Source organism: Balaenoptera acutorostrata, chromosome 1 (assembly GCF_949987535.1).
Source record: "Balaenoptera acutorostrata chromosome 1, mBalAcu1.1, whole genome shotgun sequence".
Taxonomy (NCBI): Eukaryota; Metazoa; Chordata; class Mammalia; order Artiodactyla; family Balaenopteridae; genus Balaenoptera; species Balaenoptera acutorostrata.
This window is the reverse complement of record NC_080064.1, coordinates 102,949,198-102,958,142: the sequence shown is the minus strand read 5'-3', so window position 1 is coordinate 102,958,142 and position 8,945 is coordinate 102,949,198.

Here is an 8,945-nt window from a genome sequence, read left to right as displayed (position 1 = left end):
TCTGTGCCTGCCTGGCAAACTCCCATAGAGATACACTCTGTGACACTTCCAGTCACGCCCCAGGTGAATCGACCACCTCCTCTGCTGAGGCCTCGCTGCACCCCGTGGAGGCCTCTTACAGAACCTGCAATGTATTGTACTTTTAAGTGTGTGTCTCCCCACCCCAACCCCCTTGCCATTAATCTGAAAGCAACCTTAGGGAAAAGACTTTGGCTGATTCTGTTCTATCCTCAGTGCCTAAACCAGGACTGGTACTTAATCTTTTTCTTTTTCTTTTTAATTTTTTTTTTTTATACAGCAGTTTCTTATTAGTTATTCATTCTATACACATCAGTGTATACATGTCAATCCCAATCTCCCAATTCATCCCACCCCCACCCCCACCCCCTGCCACTTTCCCCTCTTGGTGTCCATACATTTGTTCTTTACATCTGTGTCTCAATTTCTGCCCCGCAAACCGGTTCATCTGTACCATTTTTCTAGGTTCCATATATATGTGTTAATATGCGATATTTGTTTTTCTCTTTCTGACTTACTTCACTCTGTATGACAGTCTCTAGATTCAACCACATCTCTACAAATGACCCAGTTTCGTTCCTTTTTATGGCTGAGTAATATTCCATTGTATATATGTACCATATATGTAAGGATATGTTCCTTATCCATTCGTCTGTCAATGGGCATTTAGGTTGCTTCTGTGACCTGGCTATTGTAAACAGTGCTGCAATGAACATTGGGGTGCATGTGTCTTTTTGAATTATGGTTTTCTCTGGGTATATGCCCAGTAGTGGGATTGCTGGGTCATATGGTAATTCTATTTTTAGTTTTTTTAAGGAACCTCCATACTGTTCTCCATAGTGGCTGTATCAATTTACATTCCCACCAACAGTGCAAGAGGGTTCTCCTTTCTTCACACCCTCTCCAGCATTTGTTGTTTGTAGATTTTCTGATGATGCCCATTCTGACTGGTGTGAAGTGATACCTCACTGTAGTTTTGATTTGCATTTCTCTAATAATTAGTGATGTTGAGCATCTTTTCATGTGCTTCTTGGCCATCTGTATGTCCTCTTTGGAGAAATGTCTATTTAGGTCTTCTGCTCATTTTTGGATTGGGTTGTTTGTTTTTTTAAAAATGAGCTGCATGAGCTCTTTCTATATTTTGGAGATTAATCCTTTGTCTGTTGATGCATTTGCAAATATCTTCCCTCATTCTGAGGGTTGTCTTTTCATCTTGTTTGTAGTTTCCTTTGTTTTGCAAAAGCTTTTAAGTTTCATTAGGTGCCATTTGTTTATTTTTGTTTTTATTTCCATTACTCTAGGAGGTGGATCAAAAAAGATCTTGCTGTGATTTATGTCAAAGAGTGTTCTTCCTATGTTTTCCTCTAAGAGTTTGATAGTGTCCAGTCTTACATTTAGGTCTCTAATCCATTTTGAGTTTATTTTTGTGTATGGTGTTAGGGAGTGTTCTAATTTCATTCTTTTACATGTAGCTGTCCAGTTTTCCCAGCACCACTTATTGAAGAGACTGTCTTTTCTCCATTGTATATCCTTGCCTCTTTTGTTATAGATTAGTTGACCATAGGTGCGTGGGTTTATCTCTGGGCTTTCTATCCTATTCCATTGATCTATGTTTCTGTTTTTGTGCCAGTACCATATTGTCTTGATTACTGTAGCTTTGTAGTATAGTCTGAAGTCAGGGAGTCTGATTCCTCCAGCTCCGTTTTTTTCCCTCAAGACTGCTTTGGCTATTCTGGGTCTTTTGTTGTCTCTGTACAAATTTTAAGATTTTTTGTTCTAGTTCTGTAAAAAATGCCATTGGTAATTTAATAGGGATTGCATTGAATCTGTAGATTGCTTTGGGTAGTATAGTCATTTTCACAATATTGATTCTTCCAATCCAAGAACATGGTATATCTCCATCTGTTGGTATCATCTTTAATTTCTTTCAAAAGTGTCTTATAGTTTTCTGCATACAGGTCTTTTGTCTCCCTAGGTAGGTTTATTTCTAGGTATTTTATTCTTTTTCTTGCAATGGTACATGGGAATGTTTCCTTAATTTCTCTTTCAGATTTTTCATCATTAGTGTTTAGGAATGCAAGAGATTTCTGTGCATTAACTTTCTATCCTGCAACTTTACCAAATTCATTGATTAGCTCTAGTAGTTTTCTGGTGGCATCTTTAGGATTCTCTATGTATAGTATCATGTCATCTGCAAACAGTGACAGTTTTACTTCTTCTTTTCCAATTTGTATTCCTTTTATTTCTTTTTCTTCTGTGATTGCTGTGGCTAGGACTTCCAAAACTATGTTGAATAATAGTGGTGAGAGTGGACATCCTTGTCTTGTTCCTGATCTTAAGGAAATGCTTTCAGTTTTTCATCATTGAGAATGATGTTTGCTGTGGGTTTGTTGTATATGGCCTTTATTATGTTGAGGTAGGTTCCCTCTATGCCCACTTTCTGGAGTGTTTTTATCATAAATAGGTGTTGAATTTTGTCAAAAGCTTTTTCTGCATCTATTGAGATGATCATATGGTTTTTCTTCTTCAATTTGTTAATATGGTGTATCACATTGATTGATTTGCGTACATTGAAGAATCCTTGCATCGCTGGGATAAATCCCACTTGATCATGGTGTATGATCCTTTTAATGTGTTGTTGGATTCTGTTTCCTGGTATTTTGTTGAGGATTTTTGCATCTATATTCATCAGTTATATTGGTCTGTAATTTTCTTTTTTTGTAGTATCTTTGTCTGCTTTTGCTATCAGGGTGATGGTGGCCTCATAGAATGAGTTTGGGAGTGTTCCTCCTCTGCAATTTTTCGGAAGAGTTTGAGAAGGATGGGTGCTAGCTCTTCTCTAAATGTTGATAGAATTCACCTTTGAAGCCATCTGGTCCTGGACTTTTGTTTGTTGGAAGATTTTTAATCACAGTTTCAATTTCATTACTTGTGATTGGTCTGTTCATATTTTCTGTTTCTTCCTGTTTTAGTCTTGGAAGGTTATACCTATCTAAGAATTTGTCCATTTCTTCCAGGTTGTCCATTTTATTGGCATAGAGTTGCTTGTGGTAGTCTCTTGGGATGCTTTGTATTTCTGCAGTGTCCGTTGTAACTTCTCCTTTTTCATTTCTAATTTCATTGATTTGAGTCCTCTCCCTCTTTTTATTGATGAGTCTGGCTAATGGTTTATCAATTTTGTTTATCTTCTCAAAGAATCAGCTTTTCGTTTTATTGATCTTTGCTATTGTTTTCTTTGTTTCTATTTCATTTATTTCTGCTCTGATCTTTATGATTTCTTTCCTTCTGCTAACTTTGGGTTTGTTTGTTTTTCTTACTCTAGTTCCTTTAGGTGTAAGGTTAGATTGTTTATTTGAGATTTTTCTTTTTTCTTGAGGTAGGCTTGTATAGCTATAAACTTCCCTCTTAGAACTGCTTTTGCTGCATCCCATAGGTTTTGGATCGTCGTGTTTTCTTTGTAATTTGTCTCTAGGTATTTTTGATTTCCTCTTTGATTTCTTCAGCGATCTCTTGGTTATTTAGTAACGTATTGTTTAGCCTCCATGTGTTTGTGTTTTTTACGTTGTTTTCCCTGTAATTCATTTCTAATCTCATAGCGTTGTGGTCAGAAAAGATACTTGATATGATTTCAATTTTCTTAAATTTACTGAGGCTTGATTTGTGACCCAAGAGGTGATCTATCTGGAGAATGTTCCGTGCGCACTTGAGAAGAAAGTGTAATCTGCTGTTTTTGGAAGGAATGTCCTATAAATATCAGTTAAATCAATCTGGTCTGTTGTGTCATTTAAAGATTGTGTTTCCTTATTTATTTTCATTTTGGATGATCTGTCCATTGGTGTATGTGAGGTGTTAAAGTCCCCCACTAGTATTGTGTTACTGTCCATTTCCTCTTTTCTAGCTGTTAGCAGTTGCCTTATGTATTGAGGTGCTCCTATGTTGGGTGCATATATATTTATAATTGTTAGATCTTCTTCTTAGATTGATCTGCTGATCATTGTGTAGTGTCCTTCCTTGTCTCTTGTAACAGTCTTTATTTTAAAGTCTATTTTATCTGATATGAGTATAGCTACTCCAGCTTTCTTTTGATTTCCTTTTGCATGGAATATCTTTTTCCATCCCCTCACTTTCAGTCTGAATGTGTCCGTAGGTCTGAAGTGGGTCTCTTGTAGACAGCATATATATGGGTCTTGTTTCTGTATCCATTCAGCAAGCCTGTGTCTTTTGGTTGGAGCATTTAATCCTTTCATGTTTAAGGTAATTATCGATATGTATGTTCCTATGACCATTTTCTTAATTGTTTTGGGTTTGTTTTTGTAGGTCCTTTTCTTCTCTTGTGTTTCCCACTTAGAGAAGTTCCTTTAGCATTTGTTGTAGAGCTGGTTTGGTGGTGCTGAATTCTCTTAGCTTTTGCTTGTCTGTAAAACTTTTGATTTCTCCATTAAATCTGAATAAGATCCGTGCCAGGTAGAGTAATCTTTGTTGTAGGTTCTTCCCTTTCATCACTTTAAGTATTTCATGCCACTCCCTTCTGGCTTGTAGAGTTTCTGCTGAGAAATCAGCTGTTAACCTTATGGGAGTTCCCTTGTATGTTATTTGTCATTTTTCCCTTGCTGCTTTCAATAATTTTTCTTTGTCTTTAATTTTTGCCAATTTGATTACTATGTGTCTCGGAGTGTTTCTCCTTGGGTTTATCCTGTATGGGACTTTCTGCACTTCCTGGACTTGGGTGGCTATTTCCTTTCCCATGTTAGCGAAGTTTTCGACTATAATCTCTTCAAATATTTTCTCTGGTCCTTTCTCTCTCTCTTCTCCTTCGTGGGACCCCTATAATGCAAATGTTGTTGCGTTTAATGTTGTCCCAGAGGTCTCCTAGGCTGTGTTCATTTCTTTTCATTCTTTTTTCTTTATTCTGTTCCACAGCAGCGAATCCCACCATTCTGTCTTCCAGGTCACTTATCCGTTCTTCTGCCTCAGTTATTCTGCTATTGATTCCTTCTAGTGTAGTTTTCATTTCAGTTATTGTGTTGTTCATCTCTGTTTGTTTGTTCTTTAATTCTTCTAGATCTTTGTTAAACATTTCTTGCATCTTCTATATCTTTGCCTCCATTCTTTTTCTGAGGCCCTGGATCATCTTCACTATCATTATTCTGAATTCCTTTTCTGGAAGGTTGCCTATCTCCACTTCATTTAGTTGTTTTTCTGGGGTTTTATCTTGTTCCTTCATCTGGTACATAGTCCTCTGCCTTTTCATTTTGTCTGTGTCTCTGTGAATGTATTTTCATTTCACAGGCTGCAGGATTGTAGTTCTTCTTCCTTCTGCTGTCTGCCCTCTGGTGGATGAGGTTGTCTAAGAGGCTTGTGCAAGTTTCCTGATGGGAGGGACTGGTGGTGGGTAGAGCTGGCTGTTTCTTTGGTGGGCAGAGCTCAGTAAAACTTTAATCCATTTGTCTGCTGATGGGTGGGGCTGGGTTTCCTCCCTGTTGGTTGTTTGCCCTGAGGCGACCCAGCACTGGAGGCTACCTGGCTCTTTGGTGAGGCTAATGGCGTACTCTGGGAAGGCTCATGCCAAGGAGTACTTCCCAGAACTTCTGCTGACAGTGTCCTTGTCCCCACAGTGAGCCACAGCCACACCCTGCCTCTGCAGGAGACCCCCCAACACTAGCAGGTAGGTCTGGTTCAGTTTCCTATGGGGTCACTGCTCCTTCCCTTGGATCCCAATGCACACACTACTTTGTGTGTGCCCTCCAAGAGTGGAGTGTCTGTTTCCCCCAGTCCTGTCGAAGTCCTGCATACAAATCCCACTAGTCTTCAAAGTGTGATTCTCTAGGAATTCCTCCTCCCATTGCCAGACCTCCAGATTGGGAAGACTGACGTGGGGCTCAGAACCTTCACTCCAGTGGGTGGACTTCTGTGGTATAAGTGTTCTCCAGTTTGTGAGTCACCCACCCAGCAGTTATGGGATTTGATTTTATTGTGATTGCGCCCCTCGTACCATCTCATTGTGGCTTCTCCTTTGTCTTTGGATACGGGGTATCATTTTGGTGAGTTCCAGTATCTTCCTTTCAATGATTGTTCAGCAGTTAGTTGTGATTCTGGTGTTCTTGCAAGAGAGAGTGAGAGCACGTCCTTCTACTCTGCCATCTTGAACCAATCTCAGTGATCTCAGTACTTAATCTTGTTTGACTAAATATTCTCTAAGCCCCAATGCAAAGCTAATTTAACAACTATTAGCACCATCAAGAATGTGCTATTGATTCTCGAAAGTCTATCTTATCCCAAGAAGTTTTTGGCAACACGGTGTCATCTGTTCAGATTTGCTAAGGATAGCCAATTGCTGAAGAAATAGGAAGACTATCTCCTTGGCTCAGTAAGAAGGTTTCCAATGGGGGATGTTCTCTTTCCTCAGGTTAGCAAAGTCCCTCAGCAATATAGCCATCATGATGGGAAGCAAAGCAGCATGGGGATGATAGCAGAGGTCCCAGGCCCCATTCTCTGGGCATGGAATGACCACAGCCACCTAAGTGTCCATGCATTTATTTTAATGCACCTGCAGACCCAAATGGTTGCAAGGTGAATTAAGGACCTTTTTCAAATTAATGTGGTATTTCATCAATCAGAACTCTTTGGAGCAGTGATGACTAGAATTCTTAATGATCACCCTAGTCACAGATGATTAGGTTACACCCAGTAGTTTTAGCATTGAGTGTGCTGCCATGTTCTCATTCATTCATTCACTCATTCCAATATTCAGTCAATGGACCCATAAAGCTGGTTACCACATGTGGATCACAGAAGGCAAAACTGAGTGGGTAAGATGGGAGAGCTGAGCAAGGAGCTAGAAAAGGAAAAATGTTTAAAGCCCCCGTGTCAGTCCTACAAATGCATCATCATTTTGTCTGAGACATTATGAATTCTCAGAACTGCAGAAACACGTTCAGATGTAAATATAGAGAACACATCCAGAAGGCAAATACAGTTTTGATTTTCCACGTCAGCATTAGCCTGCGTAACTAGAAGATGCTGCATGACACCAATAGGGAATTACCAAGTCTCTCTTGTGCAGGGATACTGCCCATTCCCACACTACTACTGGTGGGTCTTGTCTCTGGCACTGGGCAAGCAGGCAGTGGCTGTAGCTGATGCCATCCTGATATCCCTCACTCCACTTTCATAATCTCATAGTTCATCATCTGACATTCTCAAAACTCTTCCAAAATTCTATATCTGTATTATGACTAATTAATGAAAAAGAGAAGTCTTTGGTTTATGTTTGCATACACTTTTAATCTTTTCTCTAGTAGGTTTTGCTTGTGCAGGTGTAAATTGTGCCCATCTTGGCCCAGAGAAACAAAGTTTATCAGTAATCTATACAATGAATATCATCAAGTCAATTACTTTCTCTGATCTTTATCCATGCAACAGGTAAGAATCTTACTGTGTGCTACCAGCATTCAGTAAGGATAGCTGAGAGTAGCAGAAGGCAAGCTCCAATATTTCTTTGTCAAATAAGCAAGTTCCCTTTAAATAGATCTATCAAAAATAAGTCAATAATTTAAACTGAATTAGCAAGCCATTTGCAAAAACAATCCAACATTCACCCTCCTCACAGTTCCAGGGTCTGACATTTTCCTCCCTCCTTACTTGACTCAAAGATCTTTTTTCACTTGCTGATTTACTCAAAAGGTCTGTTTCACCTCCAAGTTTTAGAGCCTAAGAATTTAATTTTCAGTAATCTATTCATTTAAAACATTCTCTTGACCATAAAATGATTGCAACCTGTAGTTTTTCTTACAATGGCAATTCCACTTTCCCATTCAATCTATCATTACAATTATCTTGGTTTTCAGAGAAACTTGACAGGTTATACATATTTTTTTGTTTTGTTTTGTTTTGTTTTGTTTTTTTGACAGGTTATATTTAAGAGGGTATCAAAATTATTTCAAGAGTGAAGATGTTCCTTAAAAAGTAGAAAACATTTATGATTACCAAAGGGGAAGGGGGGAGGGATAAATTAGGAGTTTGGGATTAACATATACACACTACTATATATGAAATATATAGATAGCCAACAAGGACCTACTGTATAGCACAGGGCACTATACTCAGTATTTTGTAATAACCTATAAGGGAAAATAACCTGAAAAAAATATGTATAACTGAATCACTTTGCTGTATACCTGAAACTAACACAACATTGTACATCAACTATAGCTCAATAAAAAAATAAATAAAATAAAAAGTAAAACTTTTTAGATTAAAGTAATCACATGAAAAAAAAAGTAACAAAATGTAACTTGGGATTTCAGTTTATTTTCTGAGTTTTACAGTATAAAAAATGTAACATGTAAAATGTTTTACAATTAATTGGAATGGGGGACCCAAAAGAGAACAAAATAACTTGGATGCCAGGTACACTATGCCCCTCATAGACTCTAACATTGTTACTGATGCTACAATGAAAAGAGGCTTCACTGCATACATCTTATGAATATATGTAACTGTACTTGGGCAGATGGTTGCTGGTAGTGTAATTCATTCATTCACATGTTTGCAATGTCTCAATACAGCCCACCACCCAGTTTATGCAGGAAGTCACACTCAGACTTTGTCATACATATCTAGTGATTGTGCATTTTGCTAACCAGCAAAACTTCCCCTTCTGGTTACAAAGTGCAGTATTAACTAATAAGGGAAAATGCAAAAGACCCCTGGCCACATCTTTGCACAAACAGTTATGGCCCCATCAGATAGAGACAGATGGTTTTGTCACTGAAGTTGCTGGGTGGATACTGGATTCTAAATCTAGAAATGTAAAGTTCTTTCAACACAAAAGCGATGGTCAAATAAACTTCCCTTGAGTAAGACCTGGCCCCAGCCTCTCTGGTCTTCTCCCAAGCATCTTTGTTGAGGAAGTGGTCATCACAACA